Source organism: Chrysemys picta, chromosome 9 (genome assembly GCF_011386835.1).
Source record: "Chrysemys picta bellii isolate R12L10 chromosome 9, ASM1138683v2, whole genome shotgun sequence".
Classification (NCBI taxonomy): Eukaryota; Metazoa; Chordata; order Testudines; family Emydidae; genus Chrysemys; species Chrysemys picta.
Genome location: NC_088799.1, coordinates 93,947,404 through 93,971,084, shown reverse-complemented (window position 1 = coordinate 93,971,084; position 23,681 = coordinate 93,947,404). Strand labels below are relative to the sequence as shown.

Sequence of the window (23,681 nt, the reverse complement as noted above, 5' to 3'; positions counted from 1 at the left end):
AAGAATATGAAATCAGGACACTTTTTTGGGTCAGGCTATTTTTCCCCAGGTTTCCATGAGGATTTGGGAAGAGCCGATCTATGGAATGTCTTTATTCATTGAAATCTTACCTATGAATTACTGTATTTGGCACTATCCATTTCACAATGGTTTCCTACTGTTACCCAATGCAAGTCAACAAAAATAACTTTCCAGGGCAACTTAAGCAGAGGAATTCCCTGGGTGTTGGCTAGATTAACATTTTTATTAAAGTTAATGTTTAAAATCAAATTTACACAAGTTAAGAGGGAAGGTACCTTTACATCTGGGGTCGGGCTAGGGTTATGAGGGATTGCAAGTATCGGTTACAATGTTCACAAGGTACTATATAACATAACCAGCATAGATCCAGATTGGGGTGTGTGTAATACATTGCCAGTTAATTAAAGCTGACAACATCTTTGTTTCACCCAAGGAGGATAACAGAGACATATTACAACCTTATGGATCAATACCCAAGCACCTTGTCAATACGCTACACACACCTGTGTGCTCACCCTAATAGATAAAAACACTGCTCTCCTTATTCTGTTATTAAACAGTAATTAACTTGGCACTTCCCAGCCAGATGCTCAAAATCCAGCTAACACACACACATGCATATTTTTTATCTTTGCCTGGTATTTACAGCAGGGAATTTGTGTTCAGGAGAATTTGTTCTATTCCTGACTCTAATGGATTCCCTGCTGGCTGCCTCAGTTTCTCCATCCATATAATGCAACAAGTCTGTAAAGTATAAGTTCAGATGAAAGGTGCTACATAAGTACAAAGTATTATTATATTAGAGTTTGTTTCTACTCTTCAAGGAAGCTTATGGTATGCAATTCAATTCCTAAGTCTTACAAATGCTTCTGTTGGGACTGGTCTACACTTACTGGAGAATCAAAGCTGCGGGTTTGATGCATCGGCAGTCGATTTAGCGGGTCTAGTGAAGACCCACTAAATCGACTGCCGGTCGCTCTCCCGTAGAGTCCTGTACTCCACCTGGTCAAGAAGAGTAAGGGGAGTCGACAGGAGAGCGTCTCCCGTCGACATCGCGTAGTGTGGACCCCGCGGTAAGTAGATCTAAGCTACGTCGATTTGAGTTACGCTATTCACGTAACTCAAATTGCGTAGCTTAGATCGACTTTTCCCTTTAGTGTAGACAAGGCCTTGAGCACACACTAAATATATTTAAGCTGCTTTTCCTTTAAACATACCCACGTTGCCTGAATTTTGTTGGTCTAAAATCTGGTTTCTCTTTCAGCTCCCTTCCTCCTTGCCATTAATAGAGCTCTGTGCAGGATTCCTGATGCTAGTTATTTAGGCCGTCGTTCTGCCACAAAATCCAGGCCTTAGAAGCTGCGCTTGAGTGATGTTCACTGCCAATTTGTTCCTGCTCACAGCAGATTGAAGTCGTGGCCGATGCCTTTCCCCTTCAGGCACAGATTTATCATTTGCCGCGCGCCAGTAAAAGAAGGTTGGCCGCTGTGCCTCATCCTGTCCCCATCTGAGTAAATGTCCCCAACTGAAGCCAAGGGAAGCAAAAGGGGCTTGTTAGTTTTTGCAGACACTTTGTGGCCTGCAGTACTGGAACAGAACAAGACAGATAGGCACTGCTTTGCAGAGTGGCAGAGCAAGGCTTGGAGACAGCCACAGCTATATCCTCCATTGATGTTCAAGGGCGGGTAGAAAGGGGTACAATCCATTGGGATTTGGGGACAATTTTTATAAATTTTACACAACCCGGTCTCCACTGGTTTGTTTGTTTGTTTTTGTTCTCCTCCTCCTCCTTCCCTTCCCGCACCATCTCAGTTCTGGAGTGTGGCTTGGTTACTAATTAATTCCGTCAAGGAGATCCTTCAAACAGAACCCCAAAAGTGTTGGTGTCCATTACTTGGAACCGTTTATTCTGCTATTTGGAAGCTGTTTTTGAGCCATGCCCTTTTCATCATCATTGTCCTCTCCTTTTTCCAACACCATGGTTGGGTAGGTCCAACCGTGCCCGTGCCATATCAAGGTTTTACCATAAATGGGCACCAGCCTTTTTAATTGCAGTTAAATTTAAAAAGCAAAGACTTCGAGTGGAAGCACTGTGGGGCAAGGACCATCTTTCTGTCCACTGTTTGTACAGCACCTAGCACAATGGACTGCTAAACCATGACTAGGGTGCTGGGGCAGCACCATAATAAACCTAATAAATGTACAGCATTTAGTACAATGAGGTCCATGACTAGATCTCCTAGGCACTACCATAATACTACTACTACTAATAAACTACTTAGCACTCGGACAACTGGATTTATACACCAGCAGTGGTTCAGCACCTCCTGTTTGTCTACCCAACAACCCATAACTTCAGTGCTCTCTAGGCAGGCTGACAGGACAGACTACCAGCCCCTCGAGGCTATTATCTGCACTTTCACCTGCATGTATGCAGTAACACAACAGAGCAGAACAGCTGCTTTAAAGCCATTGTGGTCAGTCCTTACATTAAAACTCTATTCTGGAGCAAAAAATTCTCCCTCCCAGGAATGAACCATTGAGCCTGCCTGGCCCAAAGAGTCTGCATTTTAGTCACTCCTTTGTTCCAGAGTGACCCGATCGGCTGCATAAAAAGCATTTTAAGAAGAGCCTGAACAGGCATTTCTCCAGTAGTTTGCAATGACTTGTTCCACTCCGACAAATAGGCAAAATGAAAGACACATTTTCTACACTGCTATAACAATTACTAAATCAAAGGATGCTGAACTGCACATTAACTCTAAAAATGCCAGGACATTTAGAGAGAGAAAGTGGGTGAGGTAGTATCTGTTAGTGGACCAACTTCTGTTGCTGAGAGACACACTTTTGAACTACAGAGCACTGAGTAGCTCGAAAGCTTGTCTCTTTCACCACAGCAGTTGGTCCACCAAAAGACCTGTGACCAACACAACTACCATAACACTGCAAAGGACATTTAGAGTTAAGGTAGCAAATCGAAGCCAACCCTGCAGTTGCAATTTACAGTTAGTTTTAAAAAATAAAACCAAAAGACGTGAGTTAAGGCTGATTTGTCACACCGTGGTTCTTTCCCAGGGGCACACGTACCCATGGGGGTATGCAGGGGTCTTCCAGAGGGTAATTCAATTCATCTAGACATTTGCCTAGTTTTACAACAGGCTATATGAAAAGCACTAGCAAAGTCAGTACAAACTAAAATTTCATACAGACAATGCCTTGTTTATACTGCTCTATCGACACTGGACCCTTGCTAGAACGCGTGTCTATATAGCACGAATTCACATATAACGCGGTCACGGCCATGGATCCCAAATTTAATTACTCTAATTGCAATTCATTTTAACGTGGTTCCCCACTATAATGCGGTACTGCGCATGGATCCCAAATCCCGCGTTCTAGCGAGGGTCCAGTATACTATACACTAAAATGTAAGTACAATATTTATATTGTAATCCATTTTTTTTAATTATATGGTAAAAATGAGAGAGTCGGCAAGTTTTGAGTACTAGTGTGCTGTGACACTGGTATTTTTAGGTCTGATTTTGTAAGCAAGTATTTTTAAGTGAGGTGAAACTTGGGGTACACAAGACAAATCAGGCTCCTGAAAGGGGTACAGTAGTCTGGAAAGGTTGACAACCACTGCTTTTGGCTTTCAGTGTGGTCTCTGATCTCCCTTGCTTTTCTATGATATTTTTAATCAGACCTCAATGCTCTTTAAAGGTGGAAGCTATTTTGTAGCTAATGCATTCTGTTCTCATTATTTTCAGTAGCAGGAGGCCTCGAACAACCAATTGTCCTAGTCAGCTTTTTCCCCCCCACAATTATATATATTCTAATTAAGCACTACTAGTCGACAAGGCTTGAATTATAGCATCGTAATTCACACCTAGCATATTGTTATGTGATCTATGCTACTAAGCGTGATCTGTATTCTGCTATAGCCCAAGCTCTCATGTTTCTGAGTGCAATATATATATGTTCCGCTTCTTTTCAAGGACTTTGGAATTTAATGCTTGTGAAGGTACTAAATTGATGGACCCAGAGACTGAGGTGTCTGCAGAACAGGTACAGAAAATGCAGCAAAAGTGCAAGTTTCCTTGCCTTGCCCACATGTCAGCCCTCTCAGAGATGGGATGAAAGTAGTTCAGTGTTCTCTGGTGCTGCTCCCGCGAATAAATGCATCAGTGCAGACCTCTGTGCTACATGTAGGCACAGATACAGAGGTCCAGCTACCACATCTGTTTTCAGGATGGCCTACATCTTTCTGCACTCTTAGTGTCTCTGCTGACCCTGCACACCAGGGAGCAAACTGGCAATGGGGGCTTAAACAATTTGGTCCCTTGTCCAGTAGAAACTGGACTTGGAAGACCAAGGCGAAAAGGCCTGGAGATACAACAGTCATCCGAGAATGTAACAACTTCCAGACCTGGCACAGATTTGAACGGGTGATCTTGACATGAAAGTCTCTGTATTGTATTACCACCTCTTTAGGAGACTGCCAAGCCGCTGTTTATAGCAAAACTGTACTCAACTCCACCTGTACCTCTCTGACACACTCTAGGTTCTCCCACTTTCTCAGCAAAGGTAAAACTGCAGCATTCTGCAAGGGCCACCCATTACCAAAACATCACTCTTTTCACAGAGTGGGGTTCAAAACATTTACTAAGATATTATTCAGACACTGGTAAAACAAGCACCACCTCTGGCTAAGGCCATAGGCATTAGCTAAGAATTGACAAACTTATAGCTGGAAACCAAACCAGCTCACATGTATGTTATTTTTGTTCAAAATAGGTGTTAGTCTTATAAGAATGTATTCAGTGTTCAGACCAGTGGTGGGCAAACTTTTTGGCTCAAGGGCCACATCTGGGTATGGAAATCATAGGGCAGGCCATGAATGCTCATGAAATTGGGGTTGGGGTGCAGGAGGGGGTGAGGGCTCTGGCTGGGGGTGTGGGCTCTAGGATGGGGCCAGAAATGAGGAGTTTGGGGTGCGGGAGGGGGGTGTGGGAGGGGGCTCCAGGCTGGGGTGAGGGCTCCGGCTGGGGGTGTGGGCTTTGGGGTGGGGCTGGGGATGAGGCGTTTGGGGTGCAGAAGGGTGCTCCAGGCTGAGATCAAGGGGTTTGGAGGGTGGGAGCGGGATCAGGGCTGGGGCAGGGGGTTGGGGCACAGGAGGGGCTTAAGGGTGCAAGCTCCGGCCAGCGCTTACCTCAAGCAGCTCCTGGAAGCAGCAGCATGTGCCTCTTGCTCCTACACGGAGGCATGGCCAGGCACGTCTGCACACTGCCCTGTCTGCAGGCACTGCCCCTGCAGCTCCCAGTGGTCACAGTTCCCAGCCAATGGGAGCTGCAGGGGCAGTGCTTGGGGTGGAGGCAGTGTGCAGAGACCCTAGCTGCCCCTAAACATCGGAGCCAGAGGGGAGACATGCCGCTGCTTCTGGGAGCCACACAGTATGGCAGCACCCATGCACCAAGCGGCCCCACTCCCTGGCTGGAGCGTGGGAGCGGGGCAAGCCCCAGCTCGAGGGCCAGATTAAATCGGCTGGTGGGCCAGATGTGGCCCATGGGCTGTAGTTTGCCCACCCCGATTTAGACTCTATGAAAGGCTTGTAAGTTGCTGCCTGTATTAATCTCACTTGTATTCACTGCTATAAGGAAATATGTAAGTTTTCCTTTATAACTTTGAAAATGTTTGCTCTGAATTTGTGAACCCAGGCACAGGAATTGTCCCCCTGCCCCATTAAGAAGGCCTGTCAAGATCAAACAGGCCATTAAAGACCATCACAATACAAAGGATAGGGCCATTCACCAATCACACCTTGGAAATGCTACCGGCAAGGGAGCTTCTCTCATGGACTGATAAAAGATAAAACAGGGTCACAAGAAATTTTTTTCATCTCTTTGCTGTTTGAACTCACAGGGCCACAGGCACTAAACTAACGCAGAAATCCACAAGGTCAACCCAGGTCCGCCCTGAAAGACACTTTGAATTGATAGATTACTCCATCTCGGTCACCTTTAGAAACCATGGATGTTAACTCGTTTGTGTGTATGTTTGCTCGCTTTCACCTGTAAATAACTCTTTTCTTTTTCCTAGTTAATACACTTTTGATAGTTTATTGGAGGACTGGCTACGGACATTGTCTTCGGTATAAGATCTAGGGTACCAACTGATCTGGGGTAAGTGACTGATCTCTTGTTACTGGAAGCAACCTGAATATTTTGTGATTTTTTTGGTGTATGTGACCATTTATCACTAAGTCACATTCGTATGGGTGGCATGACAGCCTGGAGAGTCTAAAGGGACTCTCTGTGACTCCATGGTAAGACTGTCACCCAGGAGTTCACATTTTGTTACTGGGTTGGTGAAATCTAATTATAGAATAAAGAACAGGAGTATCTGTGGGCTTTTTGTGTAGCCCACGAAAGCTTATGCTCAAATAACTTTGTGAGTCTCTAAGGTGCCACAAATACTCCTGTTCTTTTTAAGGATACAGACTAATACGGCTGCTACTCTGAAACCTAATTATAGAATAGTTTGGGGATGTCTGCCCTGCTTTTGACAGTCTGTCCTGAGGGAGGCATGCACAGTCGTGAGCCGTTCCAGACAGCATCACAGTTATGAAGTAGATTGTAAGCGTTTGGAGGCAGGGGACATCTTTTTGGGATAAATGTGTACAGCGCCTAGCACAATGGGGCCCTGATCCCTGGACTTCTATGTGCTGTTGCAATATGAGTTATAATTAATAAAAAACCTTGGACTACAACTGTCAAATACATGTAATTTTGTGACACTCTCCTTACTTTTACTGTTGTTTGGAGTTTGCTTACTTAGTTGCAAATTTTCAAAATCATGTGTTCTGTACTGCCTCTCTGACTTCCTGAGGATCTCTTTATTTGGCCTTTAACCTGCGGGGACGCTCCTTCGACGGGATCCCCGCTCTTTGTTCTACCACGTCTAAGAAATATCTTTAGCCTCAGACCAGGTTTCACATTCCCTAGGCCCATCTAGTTTTACAGAGTCTGTAACATGGCTGAGTTCCCACATGGGTCTCCGTCCTGCAATCTATGTTTAGATGAATCCCTGCACCAGCATAGAGCCCCTTTGACTTCAATGGACCTGTGCATGTGCACACAGGACAGCCCATGCAGATCTGATTGCAGGGCTGCTGACACAGCCATGTTGCAGGTGGAATAACAACCTATCACGCAGTTTCTAACGGTGTGCCTGCGCTGTGTTTGAACTCTGATCATGAGCAAGGCTGTAACATGACAGGCTACAGCTGGGTCCAACACACCTGTACAGAAGGTAACGCTTACCTGTCTAAGAAACTACTGGTGGGATAGCTAGTCTCATGCCTTGCAGGACATCTCTGTGCTGGACGGCAACCCTAACTGGCCACTCTCTTCCCCTGGCACTACCAGCCAGGGTACAGTGGCTGCCAGTGGTCACCCCACGGCTCAGGACAAACACTATCAAGACTTTGGTTTTGTCAGATCCAACCAAGAGGGGGTTTATTTGGTTGTTGGCCTCTTCCGGTGGGGACACCACCAGCCCCACTCCTACCCCACAGCAGCAAGCAAGGCACTGGGAGCAAACAATTGTCTCGCATCAGGCTTACCCTCCTTCAGGGAGGGTCTGGCAGGCAGCAGGCTCTCAAGGATGTAGACATCACTCCTGCCTTAGGGAGCGCTAACCAGCAGCAGTCTCTCAAGCAGTTCCTGTCCTCAGCCAGACCACTTGCAGAGAGCTGGTGGTCTGCTCTCCTTCCTGGTCAACCCCTAACCTGAGCTGCGCTCTCCCCTTTAACCTCTCCCTCCAAGCCTGACACCTATCACAAGGAGAGTGGGAGGGGGGCACTGCAGTTTGTTAACTCACTCCTGGCCCCCCCGAGGGGAGATGTTTACCTCATCACACTGCCCAAACACTCCCTGTAGGCCAGAGCAGAGCTTGCAGTGCAGAGGTGTGGCGAAGCTGAGGGCTCGTCTATGCTGGGAAACTCCAGAGTAAAAATCACTTTGTTCTGCAATGATTAGTTTGCTATAAAGCAGAATAATTATTCCAGAAAATCTTATTCCAAATAGTTATCCCAGCCAGCTTCTCTGTGTAGTTCAGCACTGACAAGCTGACCGTGAGATGGGATGCAGAGGAGCATGGTAATCTTTAACAGGTTCTATCTGGGCTTTTAGCCTATGGATTCTCCTCCCATATACCACAGCTAGAGGACAGTCACATACACACAGGTGAGCTCAGTCCTATAATAATATAGCGCTGTAAATAAACCACCCCGACGAGAGGCGTACAGCTTTCTGCGCTGGGGCTACAGCGCCACGGTGCCAATGTAGACACCCTGGTCGATTACAGCGCTGCAATTGGCCCCCGGGGAGGTGTCCACAACGCCTGTTCTCGCCTCTCTGGTCATCGGTATTGTATTTAGGGATGATCTTTCAATACAGTAACATGGAAAGTGTGCATGGGGGACACCTACATTCAGGAAAGCGTTGAAGGAATCAAACTTTTCAAAACATTTTTATGGTCTTCACTTCACTTGAAGTTTTCCAAACGGAGATTTGAAATGTGTCTCCACTTTAAAAGCCAGAAATAAATTTTCCTTCTGAATTCTGGTGGAACGGCCTAATCTCAAAGGGCTGCCAAGGAAATGCAGCCCCTCAGATATCAACTACAAGTTTTTGTAACCTTTACTAGCATTGCAGGCTTTTTAGAGTCAGCAGCATTTTCCATTCAAATATAAATCAATAGCTGGCGGAGGAATTAATTTTTGCCCTTAGCCCCTTATGAATATATTGACCTGGTGGAGAGGGATGTATCCAAGGAGTTAGATATGGGCCTGATTCTGCTCTCAATCAAATCACTGAAGGTTTTAACCATTGACGTAAATGAGGAGCAGGAGGGGCCCATAGTCTATGGAATGGTATGTGCTGGGTAGAATGTCTGTGAGCTAAATCTTCTCAGATTCACGTGGCAAACTGGGATGAGTAGAATTGCCACAAAATAGAGCTGAGTAGTCGCTTTAAAGCGGGTTTCACTGTATCCAGGGAACCAGAAAAAACCGGTTGTCTAGCGTGGCTGGGTCTTTAACTGGAGGACTAGCACAACTGTACTGGAAACCTTGGGGTGCTTTTGAGGTAGTCACTTAGGATGGGGGCGGTGAGGAGTGAAGCCTGCTGGATGTGTCCTTAAAGGGCCCACCCCGCAAATCATCTGCCATATTGGGAGGATACTACTATGAGAAGTTATCACCTGAAGGCCCTCAGACACACCCCTCTTTGCACCTTCCTCTTCAAACTATTTGGGGTAGAACTCGTAGGACCCTGGAGAAGACAAGGGTCAAATATGTCTCTTACCTACGCTGGTGTAAATCCAGACTAATCAAGGCAGTTACTCCAGATTTACACCCACGTAAGACAAAGGAGACTCTGGCTTGAGCAGTTTCCAGAGGAATTTGCTTCTTCTCCAGAAAGAGATTAATTTTAAAAACTTTAGTGCCAGATTAATGTGGTTTAAGAGCCTCTGAATATTTAGGGCCAAATATTCCAATCCACTAAACTTACTCTGTGCTGCTCAAGTGAAGCAAAGCAGATTCAGACTGGCCAGAAAGGGACAGCAGAAAATTCCCCCTGTGCAGGGGAGATCTGTTGGTAGAAAGCTGGAGAAGGTTGCGAAGCTTCCCGCCTCCTGTTTTTTGTAGAGGAAAGAGACGTGCTGGAGAGAAAACACGATGCAGCGGAGCTCCTCTACATCCAATACTCCACTGGCATAAGGTTTCAGAAGGATCTTACACCAATGATGTAAGTCAGTGCTGCTCAGATCCAGCTCAGATCTGCAGTGAGGCTGGGAGGTGTGTGGTCAGGGCACCACTGCTGGCTCCTGGACAGCTCTCCCCACCCCATCAGGAAGGCTAATCCAACTCTTTGCCTTTTGGGGGGGGCTGTACTCCTTCCCACTGCCAGCGGAACGTTTGACTTCAGAAGTATTAATCAAAATCACTCTTGATTATGGCAAAAACAACCTTTGCTATAATTTTTTTATGCAATTAACAAGGGTGTATGATAATTCCAAGCAATCTTGCTCTTGAGATTAACGGAAAAGCCTGCCAGGAAACACATGAATAAAGCTTTAAGATCAAAATTTGCATAATGAAGACTTTTTCTTCGTGGATAGGCTAATGGTGGTTCTGTTTCAAGCCTATTAACAGCAATGCTTAAAAGCCTGTGCGAAAGTCAGCAAACTGACAACGGGAGGCTGTGACCTAGACAGTCTCCATGACCTTTGGATTCGCCTCCAATCTACCAGCTAAAGAGCACAGCCTGGGTTTGAATTGCTGAGCCATGTTTAATGAATCGTAGCTGTGAAAATACAGATGCTGCGAGCGATCATCATCAGCGACTGAACTACAGGACTTTCAGCATCAAAAACCTCGCCTACCTGAGATACTGAAAACCTCCTTCAGCTATATGTTACGGGCTGTTACATTCGCTGGGGCTAGCCACTAGAGGGAGACATGATTACACAGACTAACCCAAACTATTGCACACATCTACAGAAAATCTCTGGTAACCACAGTACAAGCTGGAAAGCCCCCATATGCAAGTGACTTTTTCTGTGTTATTTTATAACCATGCACCCATGTCCTTTGCGTTCAATTCATAGGGCCCTTATAGATTTTGTAAACATGGGTAACTGGACTGAATGCAGGTCTCTGCTACAATTCATTCAATGCTTTCCAGGAGTAAATTTTTAACCAGGGCTTCGTCCCTATCCCTATTAAGCATGATGGGTCTTTGAGTAGTTACAACAATGTTTGATGCGGAATATTTACATTAAGGGCCTTTACTTATAGACCCAGCAGCCACATAATGCTTTGTGCATTGAAAGCCATAGTTAGGCTGCTTCAAAATATTTGGCTGGAACCCAATCAGGCCAAGGGCCGGTTCTAGCCAAGCATTTGAACACTGGCACAGGCCCACTAAGGTTTGGCTCCATTCACTTCCCCTGAAGAACAAGGACCACAACACAGTTTTACCTTTGCTGCTTCCTGGACAGGGTGGGGGAAAAATAGCTCAGTGGTTTGAGCACTGGCCTGCTAAACGCAGGGTTGTGAGTTCAATCCTTGAGGGGGCCATTTAGGGAACTGGGGAATTTGTCTCAGGATTGGTCCTGCTTTGAGCAGGGGGTTGGACTAGATGACCCTCTGGGGTCCCTTCCAACCCTGATAGTCTATGACAAGGGTGGCTGGTGATCTATTGCTGGGACCCCCCTGTTAGGGATTTTCTGAGGAGATAAGTGGCTGTTCCATCTTCCTACGTAGGTGGGTGGGGGAACTGGAGAGTCCAATTGCCTCCTGCCAAACTCACCTGTTCTGTAGGCAGTAAGAGAGGGGAGACACACTGGGTCTGAGGAGGGGACTTATCCCCCTAGCTCACAGTGTAGATGTAGCCCCAGTGAAGCCTCTGTACTAGTAATATTCCCACATGGGCAAATCCATTTTCTTTATGCTACCAAAGCAGCCTAAAGGAGCCATTAGACATTGAGAAGGGGCCTTTCCTCCCTGTTGCTAGCCACAGCTAGTGCAACAGGCAGAGCCAATAGGGTGTGACACTGGGGCTCATTGGCTCTCTCTGTCCGGCTGGCACTGGACTATGTCCTCTTCCCCCTGCTGCCTATCTGCAAAGGGCAACAAGCTGCTTTCTAAGCCCTGTGGATTTGGGAAGGACAGGGGACACACACACCCCCGGCAGCCTGTGAAGAAGCATGATCCCCAAGACCACCTCAAGAAGAGGGTGCTGGACTCTGGCCAGGAACAGGATGGGGGGGAGTCAGGCCACTGTCTGTCCCCCTCACAAGACAACAAAGGCAACAAAGCTGCGGGGAGAGCCAGTAATGGAGTGTTTGGATTTTATAAAGCCCAAACCTCCAATGAGCCTCAGGGGCTGGCCCTGTGACAGAACCTTGCCAGGCTGGCTCAGCCCTAGCCATGATTCAGAAATACACCTGCCATTATCATAGCTGGAGGCCGTTGTGCGGGACTCTCTTTGCAACTGAGTGTCTGATCAAATAACCCAAGTTGCCATTCACATAAGGGCTAGGCTAAGGCAGCACTTGGCACAGTCTGATGGACTGAACGACTGGCTGATGTATGATTTCAGAAGGTGGCTGGTGGCACGCTAAAAAGGGGAAAACCAGAACAGCAAGGCCATATGTCAACAGACAATACTGCACATGAACCTGCTTGTCAGTTAGTTTGAGTTCCTCTCCCAGTGGAGCCCAGGAGCATTAATGGGAAACTATCCCCATAAACCATCATCCAATGAGAGAACAGATGAAGGCAAATCATCCTTAGGAAGTGTTTAAATATTCCAGGTAAACTGGCAGATGAGGCCTTCCAGACACCAACCTGTACTGTATCTGCCTTACATTTTGTGAGAAATCAGCAGATGGTCCTCTGTTTCCCAGCAAAGTCACTCCTCCACCCTTCTGAAAATATCTTCAATTCCTTCCAGGCAATCTGGAACAGATACTGTCCCTCTCAGATTCCCTCTCTACATAAACCACCTATCCGCGGAATGAGCCCACCCTCCAAAATGGGAATATTCAGACGGCTCATCCTCTGTCACCCAAGGCATTCTACAATAACATGGTGTGATGTACCCAATCATATCATGGGCGTTGAAAGCCAAAATCTACTTACCTAATTTCAAAGCCCTAGTTTACATCCAGACCCAAGTGCCTCTTCCTGCTCACATACAAAAGCCACATATAGAGGATAGGTGCTGTCTGCAGGTCAATGGCTAATCAGGCTCCTCTATAAACCTCCCCAAAGTCCAGACAAAAACAGTGCAGGGAGTTTCATATACTACTCACTGTCCTGCCATCTCCCTCTCTGGTGCTGTGCCTTGTTCACAGAAGTGCTAAGCTCCTTGAGGGTAAAGGCTCCCGTCTCTTTTTGTTTACTGCACTGAGCACATTTGTATCCAACAAATAGTCTGCAGTGAAGCCCACAGGTTTTTACTGGGGTTCGCACAGACTTCACAAGGCAAAATGTACAGGATTCAGGTGAATGGTGGAGATGCCAGCACTCCCCTCCTGAACTTTGCCTTGTAACATGGGTCCACAAAAAGATCTCTTGCTCTGAACCACGGTCTATACGAAGGTCAATTTTACCATTCTGTCCTTCCCCTAAACTCTGCCTTGAAAGGACCAATTAAAACAACTACAGTTCTCTTTCTGCCCTCACAAGAGTCAAAGGAATCCTGGCCAGACAGTGGGAGAAGGAAAACCCAGCATCTACCACCCACCAGGAAAATGAAGGAGCCAACCTATTGCTAATGAACAGCTTAAAGCTACATCTACACTGCAGACTTCTGCCAGTCAGGGGCGTGAAGAGGTGTGATCCCTGACTGACATAGCTGTGCCGGTAAAAGCCTCTAGTGCAGGGGTCGGCAACGTTCGGCACGCGGCTCGCCAGGGTAAGCACCCTGGCGGGCCGGGCCAGTTTTATTTACCTGCTGACGCGGCAGGTTCGGCCGATCGCGGCCCCCACTGGGCCGGGATGGCGAACCGCGGCCAGTGGGGGCCGCGATCGGCCGAACCTGCCGCGTCAGCAGGTAAATAAAACTGGCCCGGCCCGCCAGGGTAAGCACCCTGGCGAGCCGCGTGCCAAACGTTGCCGACCCCTGCTCTAGTGCACACTCAGCCAAACCAGCAAAACTGGGTTTTTACCTGTATAGTTTGATGCGCTCACAGGTGGTGGAATAAACTATACCAATACAAGCATAGCTTTGACAATATAGCTGCATCCATATTAGGAACACTTTGCCAGTACAGGATTCCAGTATTCCTATACTGGTAAAGGACTCCTAGTGTAGACACAGCTTAAGACAGAAGCCTGCCTAGAAACCAACAGAGGCAGTTTGTGCAGCATAAACCCACTTTTCTCTACCACCTCTCTCCTGTGTCTCTGTTCTATCTGCTTTAAGACATGAAAAATGCGAAATATTTGCTGCTTGGAAACAACCGATATTCAGTTTACTATATTTTTATGTTTAAAAACAACTAGAACAATGAGGGAGTTAAGTGAATGGCTTGTTTGCTCCAGGGAATAACTTTAGCGATTGACTACATGGCAAATTCTTCTTTTTCTTTTAAGAAAACGTGCTTGTTTCCCACCCAAAGCTTGACTAAAACCATTTCCAATCTTAGTGAACAATTTTTTGTAAGCTTCAGGACTTACATGATCTGAACCAAATTTTCTGTTTCAAGGAGATGATGAATTTAGACAGAGTTTGTATCCCTCACAGTGTCAATTAAACCTCAGAAGTGGAGGATTTAGAATGAAAATGCCACGTGGCTCTTAAATACAGTGATGTGCTCCTCTAATAAATATGGTCTAATGCAAGAGATGACCTCATCAATGCTCTTGGGCAGGCACAGAACATCTGTTTCTTGTGGGTACCCAACCCAGTGCCACTCACAAGGTAAAAGGAAGAGAGAAGCCAGCTTCATATGTCACTTCACATTGGCTTAGGTCACTTGATGTGACAGAACTCTTTGTAAACAGCAGTGATGCAATGGAAGCATCTTAATGCATCAGAGACTGAGAAGGACAGCATTCCCCCTGCCAGCAGACGGAAAGTTGTACAATAGCCCTGGTACTTAGGAACTTGCAAGAATCCCTGTTGACCACCACCTATGCAAATACTAACTTGGAGTATGTGGGAGGACCAAGGAGTGAATATGGAAGCCCTGACACCGAATGCTATTCACAAGGATATGATCTAGCTTAACCAGAAGGTACGAGCTTGATACAGGAATTACTGGGTGAAATTCTGTGGCCTGTGTTATGCAGGAGATCAGACTGGAGGACCATATTGGTCCTGTATGGCTTTTTTTTTTTTTTTTAAACACACAAAAAAAAATCTGTGAATCTATAACAAATTGCACCTGTTAGCAGAGCACCTTTCATGTGATAATCTTAAACTCTAGACAAATGTTACCAACTGGTGCGCCTGCTTTGCCCATCATTGAAAAGCAGCCATCTCTGGTGTGGAAGTTTGTAATATTGTACATGGTGCATAACAATGCTGCACAAATAGTTCAGGACAGAAAGCAAAGAATTATTATTGAGAAATGTAAGGAGGCAGAATGTATCAGTTGGAATATTAATAAACAACGGGGATATGCGAGGATTTCCATGCTATGCTCTGAAAATAAACCACTGGGGTCTGGTTCTCCACACTCATGCTGGCATGACTCCACTAGATAAAGTGGAGTGGTTCCTGATTCACACTGATCTGAGAGGAGAATCAGACCCCTTGTCTCTTTGTTTGCACTTATCCAAAATTACCCAGTGCTGTTCAAATAAAACAAAATCCCAGTCAAAATGATTTTCTTCTGTATCAACATTCAAATATTTCAGGATTTCTCAGACTCTCTTATGTCTCCAGACTAAAAGTGGGTGACAAATTTCTAAGCAACTTAAATCTGAAAGAACCATTATCTTATTAATGTCAAAAAGACATCTCTGCCCCAGTGTTTCATCTACTCTGAAAACTGCTTCCAATTAAAGTGACTAGATCAGTCACATGAAGAGAGAAGGATCAAAGATTCTCAGCACAATTTTTAAGGTTCCTCATTTTTAGAGGGATGTGGGATTGAAGACCCACCCTGAGTGCTTGTGAGAGTGACACAGGTGCTACTAATGCTAATGTGGCACAGGTGGGAAAGACAGAGTCCTCCTTTTTGGGCTCTTTGCTTTTTTTTTTATTTTATTATTTTTTTATTAGAGAGAAACAAATAATAACAATTTGTAACAAACAATTTGCACTTAAAGTACTTTTCAACCATAGCTTTCAAAGCACTTTGCAAAGGTGGGTAATTATCATCATCCCAGTTTTCATAGATCAGAGCAAGAGGTGTAGGGAGAGTAAGCAACTTGCTCAAATCAACTGGAGACACATGAATATGCCCAGCCATGGCCCCTATTCACCAGACCATGCTTCCTCTAGATCATAGAGAATTCTGATGGTCTCATGAGGCCCTGGGTTTTTCTTTTAGGAAACAGTCTGCTGGCTAAAGCAGTGAACTAGGAAACAGGAGTTCTAGGTTTTATTTTGGTTGCTGCCACAAATTGGTGTGTAACCTTCAGACTGTAAACTCAGAGGCAGGGACCTTGTCCTAGTATCTGTTTGGAAAGCACTGTTGGCAACATACAAATAATAGCAGCAGTAATTTACCTATCTTTAAAATGGAGATTGCAATACTTGCACCACAGGGAAGGCCTGGAGCTTAATTCATTAAAGAGACAGTTTGAGATCTCTAGATGGAGAGTGCTAAAAAAGGGCAGAGAGATTTTTACCATGACTCCATTGGCAATACTGAAAATGTGGGCAGTTAAACACGTTGCACACACTGTCCAGGCTTATAAAATGACTTATAATCAGTACAGGGTGTGCAATAAATAACAACTGTGAATTTCCTTATATGATGGGGTGTATCAACCTCACACTGGGCCTGAAGGGGTCAATGAGAGCCTGTGGGTGCAATCAGCCTCGCTCCCCTTACAGCTGCAGTCGGTGTCAAGCCTGGAGGGAGGAGATAAAAGGGCTGACCCTGGCTCAGGCAGGGCTGAGCAGGAAGGAGTGTGGATGGCTAGTTGTCACTCAGTGAGAGACCTGGCTGGAGTCAGGGAGCTGAGTTGCTTGATGGCAGACACAGTATCTCTGATGGAAGGTACATCTACACCTGAGAGCCCAAGGAAGCTAGGAAGGAAAGCAGTGGAAAGTGAGTCCAGCTGGGGTTGTGTGAGCTGGTGGAGGGGCCTGCAGGGAGCAGGAAAATGCCTGCTGAGTCAGGGACTGCCCAGCCTGGGAGTGGAGAAAACTCTTCTGCAGTAGAACCAGCTGGATACCAGAAAGTGCTAACAAGTTCTGCTGTGAGCCAATGGGAGAGGCTTATAGAGAGCAGAGCTGACAGCTGGGAGGTGTGGCAAAGGCCCAAGACAGGGAGAGGTAGGAAGTGGTCTAAGAAGACAGCCAGAGGTTTGTGTAAAGTGGCCCTGACTACCTATTCAAGGGTGCCTAGACTGGAACCCAGTGGAGAGGGAAGGCCTGGGTTTCCCTATCAGCTGACAGAGGAATGTGAGGAAATGCCCTCAGCAAGGAGTTATGACTAGTGAAACCTCCCTGATGCTATAGGTAAGGACTAGTTGGTCCAGACTCTGATTGTGAGTCCACCAGGAAGTTGATGGACTTTTATTTGTTAGACCCACCCCGAAGGGGAAGGGATTATATGTGACCCAGGTAGAATGGCAAAAGGCAGACCACAGTAAGGCTGGAAGAGCTGTCAGCAGGGGGTGCTACAGGAGGCCTGCAAAGTCTCACCCCCCCCCCCCCCCCACCAGGAGGTCTGCACTGTGCTGGCTGGTGAGTCACACACTTACACCTTTCAACTGCGGAGGACCGTTTATAAGCCAAATGACAGGTTGTGACACAAATACACTTCTTTCAGCCAGCACAGAACAGCCAAGGACAGAGCCCAAGGTGTTACACAATGCAGGAGAGCCCAGGAGTCTGATGGGGTGTTCACCCCACACTTCCCCAGAGGCTGAGAAAGGGCCAATTAACTGGATGGGCCCCATCTAAGGGGAATTAGATGGGGATAGAGCCCAGCTGAGAAGGAACAGGTGGGGCTGGTATAAAGCCAGGAAGCTGGCAGGAGAATGGGGGCTGCAGTGAGGGAGCCTGTAGCCACTCTCTGGACACTAGAGGAGGAAGGAAGGATGCCTAAATGGAGGTGTAGGAAAAGGCTCAGGGAAATGGCAGCAATGTTTAAGACCTTGGCTGCTGATTAGATGGTCCCTGAGCTGGAACCCAGAGGGCGGGCCTGGTTCCCCTCCCAGCCACTGGGAAAGTGGTACAGTCAGGGCAGTGAGGGAGAAGACTGACATTTTTGGATGGAGATACTTTGATAACCCCTGGAAGGAGAAAATGCACAGCGAGCTGGCTGCAGGGCCAAGCCATAAAGAGAGATCACTCTGAGTCAGAGAGAGAGAGAGAGGTGGCAGGCACATGAACAAGTGACAGAAGGGTGCTTTGGACCAAGGAGGAGCTAATCCCCTGAATAGCCAGGAGGAGGTGCCCTAACGGTAAGTGGACCCTTTGATTAAATGCTTATCACCAGATTCCTAACAAAGAGGTTTTACTCCACAGATAAAGATCAAGAGAAGATACTACAGCTAAAACTAGGCAAATAGGGAATTACACAGTGAAAATGCTGGCTCATCATTTGGAATGCAGTGTTCCTGTCTTCCTGTTTATCTCAGCTAGGCAATAAGTCTGTATTGAGGCTCAATCCAGTTAAGATTTAAGTAAAGTTGATGGATGGGGAGATCTCAAGAAGAACAGAAGGGGTTATATCTATGTTTAAAGTTTAAGGTATGTTTCTGTGATCTGTCATTCAAGTTTGCTATGCAGGGGTCTGCTGTGATTCCCTGGATGCTGTCTGATGCAGCATCCAGAATGGCTTCTCCCCACCCCCACCCCCAATCTGTGTCCAGCCAAGAGGTTGTCACTGATTCTCCTGAAGTCACTTTGCTGCCATTGTAGGTGCCCTTATCATTTTGGGAACAGACTAGTGCAATGGAACCTACATGCAGCATCACCATAAAGCCATTTGAAGACTGAAACTAGTGCACAGTGCATCCTCCTACTTGTTGGGCAGAGTACCCCATCCTTGTGTCCTAATGTGCCAGGATCTGCCCTGGGTGCCTGCTGGTTACAAGTGGCGGTAAAGCTGCTGGCTTTGAAATATAAAGCACTAAACACCTAATTGATAGCGCCTCTTTCCCCATGTGATACTGCTGAAGCTGTAGAGGGTGGACTTCATGTTGGATTTCCCCATTTAGAGGGGAAGAGGCTGATGGTAGGGTGTTCTCCGTGAACTTTAGCTTTCTCTCTCCTCATTGCTCTGAAATAGCCCAGATCTACTGGCCTCCAGGGCATGCTGCAAAATTTCTCTATTGGCTGGGACTTAGGGCTGGTATTACTGAGAAGTGGGGCATTTTATCCCCTAACCTCTTTGGTTAATTTTAAACTACGCAGGTGAAATGATACTGCTAAAGTTGCTATTTCTTCTGATTGTGATATAAAATGCTGCATAGATTCCTACATCAAACCTTCTTTTCAACTAACAGTGCTGCGGATTGTGAACATGCTGCAAGCAAACTGCAGCGGCTAGATTTTTACCTATTCTTTGTAAATGCTACTCAAGCTGTTCAGTTTAATGCCAACACTTTCAAAAAGACCAGAACCATAAAGTTAGTCTTCTAAATCTTGATTTAGGCTCCTGTATAAGTGAGCTGATTTTCACAAGTGTTGGGTACATACCAGCTCCTAGGGAAATCAATGGGAACTGCATAAAGTTTAAGTTACTGTGCAAATGTACCAGGCTGCTGAAATATGAGACCTTGACCGAATCCACATGTGGGCCCTCTCCTTGGATCGTGGATATCTGCTAATTTGGAAGGCTAATCCCTCTGCCAACAGCATGATTCAGGGGGAAATTCCACAGCCTCAAAGCCACTACATGTCCTGCTGACTTTCCTGTTGCAAATTTTGAATAGGAGGACAAGATTTTGCTTTTAAACAACATTTCTCACATTTGTGTCAAACGCTTCTAACAATGTTGTGAGCTACAGTTGTTAATGCTTCAGAATCCAAAATTCCTCCAGCTCTTCATAGTTTGAGAGAACACTGTTTATCTACCAGTATGTTCGCTGACTTTCCTATAGTAGTCATCTTTACAACCCTGTTCAGCACGTTACTAATTTGTGTTCTTCTGACAACAGACAATTCCCAATACATAACACACACACACTCTCTCTCTCTCTCTCTCACACACACACACACACACACACACACAGAGAGCGAGCGAGCGCAGGAGTAGAGTGCTGGAACACAGCCCTCTGCCATTTGAATTAAAGGGGAACTCCACTAGTTGCTATTAGTAGTAGGTCCCTTATCCACTTTCCAAGCCAGCCACTAGAGGGCAATAGGCACAAAGCCAACTGCCCTGTACCTTACAAAATCTTTAGATGAAAACCCCAAACAAATAATTTATCATTGCTCTGTGCTTTCCTCTTGTGAAATGATGCAAATTATTCTCAATTAACTTCAGATTTTCCAAAAAAAGGAGGAGATCTTGTCTCTTTAAATGTGTACAGTTTAAACCAATCTCCAAGTGCATTATTATTCTAAGACCAAATAAATGGTTAAAAGTGCAGGTAGGCTTGACACGAAGTTTTGAACTGTCCTTCCCATGAATTTCAGGGCTGGCTAATACTGGTCAATCTTAAAAATTATCTAAATGATACCATACCTTTTGTTTGCATCTCTTGACAGTGGATGCGATGGAGTGGTCCATAAGTGGAAATGACTGCCGATTGGCTGGAATTTAGTGGGAAGTATAAAGCTGGCCCTAACTTTGAAAGACTTAGTCTGGCCTGGGTGATTCGGTCAGACAGATCTGCTTATGCTTTGGAAGACTGAGTTTAGCCTAGAAGCTTATCACAGGCATACACCACCCCAGAAAGATTTTTATCTAGCCTAGATAAAGGCTTGTTCTAGAGGGAGGTTTTTACTTCAGCCAGGAGTTAGATTGTCATCAAGTTGTGTGCGTGTGTGTAAAAAAAAAAAAAAAAAAAAAAAAAAAATCTTTCTAACCTAAATCATTTCAGTTCCTATGGGATTTAACATTCCAACATTGTATGGTGGTTTTTTTCCTATATTCTTACTGCTCCAGAGTGTGTGTGTGTGTCTGTCTCTCTCTCTCCCCCTTCATGCTACCTGAGTCTACATCCCACAGTTCTCTCACACTTAGCGGCTTTGTATGTGCTGATGCCATACAATAGTTCAGAGGCACTGTGCTCATTCAGGCCTTGAACTCGTGTATGGAATTTATTTATGGCAGGAATAATATAACACAGATGGTGCAGGGGACTAGAGCTAGTCAAAAGGTTTTTGTTTTGACAAAAGAATGCCCTTTTCACAAAACCAAAACTTTTTACAAGAAAACTTCAGTTTTGCTGAAAAATGTCCATGTTCTGGTGGGGAAAATCACAGTGATGGCTTCTCAGCTGCCTGCCATCCTGGAAAGCTCTTGTGAATTTCAATTTCTGCTCTCTGCCCCTATTTTCACCAACTCCAGGAATGGAGAGGCAAAGAGCCTCATGAAGCCAAAAAAATTCCATTTTGGAATTTGGGATGAAAATTTTCCCCAAAATGCAAAATTTTTCTGGGAGATTTCCATCTTTTGGGGGTCAGCTTTACAGTGGACAGAAACACATTCTTGCCTATATGTCATCAGCATTTATACATCCTGCTTGGTTTTCCAGCTCAGACCACAGTATAACTCTACTGTATGTGAAGTTACACAGAGATTGCTTTTTCCAAGTATTATGCATGCCACATACCATCCTGAAGATTTTGGCTGTCAGGGCTGAAAAGGGAATAAACCCACCCTGTCACTTGAAATAAGGGATCATCCTGCAAAGTTGTACAAGCTACGAATCATAGAAATGTAGGGCTAGGAGGGACCCCCATGAAATCATAAAGTCCAGCCCCCTGTGCTCTGGCAGGACCAAGTAAACCTAGACCAGGGGTCGGCAACCTTTCAGAGGTGGTGTGCCGAGTCTTCATTTATTCACTCTGATTTAAGGGTTTGCGTCATACATTTTAACATTTTTAGAAGGTCTTTCTATAAGTCTATAATATATAACTAAACTATTGTTGTAGTAAAGCAAATAAGGTTTTTAAAATGTTTAAGAAGCTTCATTTAAAATTAAATTAAAATGCAGAGCCCCTGGACCGGTGGCCAGGACCAGGGCAGTGTGTGCCACTGAAAATCAGCTCGCGTGCTGCCTTTGGCACGCATGCCATAGGTTGCCTACCCCTGACCTAGACCATCCCTGACAGGTGTTTGTCTAACCTGTTTTTAAAAACATCCAATGGTGGGCACTGCACAATGGTCATTTGTTTCCAATAATGGCTGTTTCAATGAATGATCTACCTGCAGGAAGAGGCATCACCTTGCATCCTTGATTTTTTCCTCCTCCCCCAAACCCTTTTGGGAGAATACCTGTAAATGTCTCCAATTAGCCAGATACAACCCTTTTGGTCCATTTGTCACCTGCCTTGCATAATGCACGTTCCACGCAAGGCTGCCAGGCCTCCAAGCTGCACAGCATTTTGTGAAGGACCAAGTGCCATTTTCACATAAACTGCCCAACAGTTGTGTAATGCGCCTCAGCAGTGTAAATTATACAAACCTCTGTGATAAACAGTGTGTAACTGATGGAAGAATGGGACCCTAAAAGGGTTTTCTATTCCAAACGAGAGAGTGGGTCAGACATCGTTCCCCTCACAACAGCTTGCATTCTCTGAATAGGAGACGTAAATTCAGAGCTATCTGGGATGCCTAAACAGAGAAGGTGGCTGGTCATTCAGGAAACCCACACTTAACCAAAGCACTCAGAAGCAGCTTGAGTTGAGATTTCTACTGGAAATGACTTCCTTGCAAACATGCGGGACTAGGGAGGTGTGAAAGCCCTGCTCCTGCAAAGGGTCGGACCTGCTTTACTTGGGAGTTGCTTCTGACGGGCAGAAGCTCTATGGTGTTGATTATGATTTCTATCCTAGTAGCCCCATTCTGCTAGATGGTGTACTATGTACCAAAGCAGTACGTGCTCCGAAGAGTCAACTGTTAAGACAAGTTACAACTGGTGGGGTTGAGGAATAGATGGAAGTACAGGGGAGGGGGGATAGAGGTCAGGGTATCTTTGCAACAGTAAAAGGAGCATGTTTTGCATGTTATCAACAGCAAAATTAATCCTATTACAGTGCAGCACAAGGAATGGGAGAAGCAGTAATGGCTAGAGCAGGGGACTGGGAACCAAGGCTCCTGACTTCTATTCGCCAGCACATAGATCTTAAGGGACCATTACGATCATCTCATCTGACCTTCTGCAGAACAGGGTTACATTCTGGTTCTGTTACTCACTCGCGCTGTGACTTAAGCCAAGTCATTTAACCTTTTCTGTGCCTCAACTGACCCACTACTACAATGGCTATGGTGATAGTACCAGCCTACTCAATGGGGTATTAATTAAAGTTGGGAAAGCTCTGTGGGTCCTAGGATGAAAAGTAATTTTAAAAAAAACCTCAATTACTAAAATAAAAAGTATATAGGAGCTGCCATCTTGACAGTTCAAGTTGCACTGTATATTCTTAAACCGATATCTAGTTCATATGTAGGATGCTCTAAAACTAATCATTGCAGTCCTGCTCACCTAGCCCCTATGACAAAAAGAAATAGGAGTGTCGGGGAGGTGGGGGGGAAGAGAGGCAACTCCAGAATACTAGGACACAAAGATGCTGTAAAAGAAAAATGGGGTAAATCAATAAGGTGAAGATCACAAGTACTAAAAGGACAGAGGGATTTCTTTTGTTTTTGGTTACTGAGAGAAATGGGGATAGTCTGAGTTGCTGAAGATATTACTCACAGGTTTATTGCTGTACGAGTTAGTCTTATTCTGTGCTAAAGGAGCTGAAATCTTCCACGTCTTTAAAATCTCTTCCCTCACCTCT

The 23,681-nt window shown here is 45.5% G+C and overlaps 2 protein-coding genes across 5 annotated transcripts in view; one reads left to right on the top strand and one right to left on the bottom strand.

The window, feature by feature from the left end:
• The window catches only part of HMGB3 (high mobility group box 3), a 136,059-nt gene that overhangs the window by 48,526 nt on the left and 63,852 nt on the right, over positions 1–23,681 (top strand). Inside the window, exon 2 of the mRNA XM_065557321.1 lies at positions 6,118–6,200. The gene's annotated coding sequence lies outside the window, so the exon portion shown is untranslated. The remainder of the gene's footprint in view (positions 1–6,117; positions 6,201–23,681) is intronic.
• CD99L2 (CD99 molecule like 2) overlaps positions 1–23,681 on the bottom strand; it is a 95,590-nt gene that overhangs the window by 59,364 nt on the left and 12,545 nt on the right. The window lies entirely within an intron of this gene.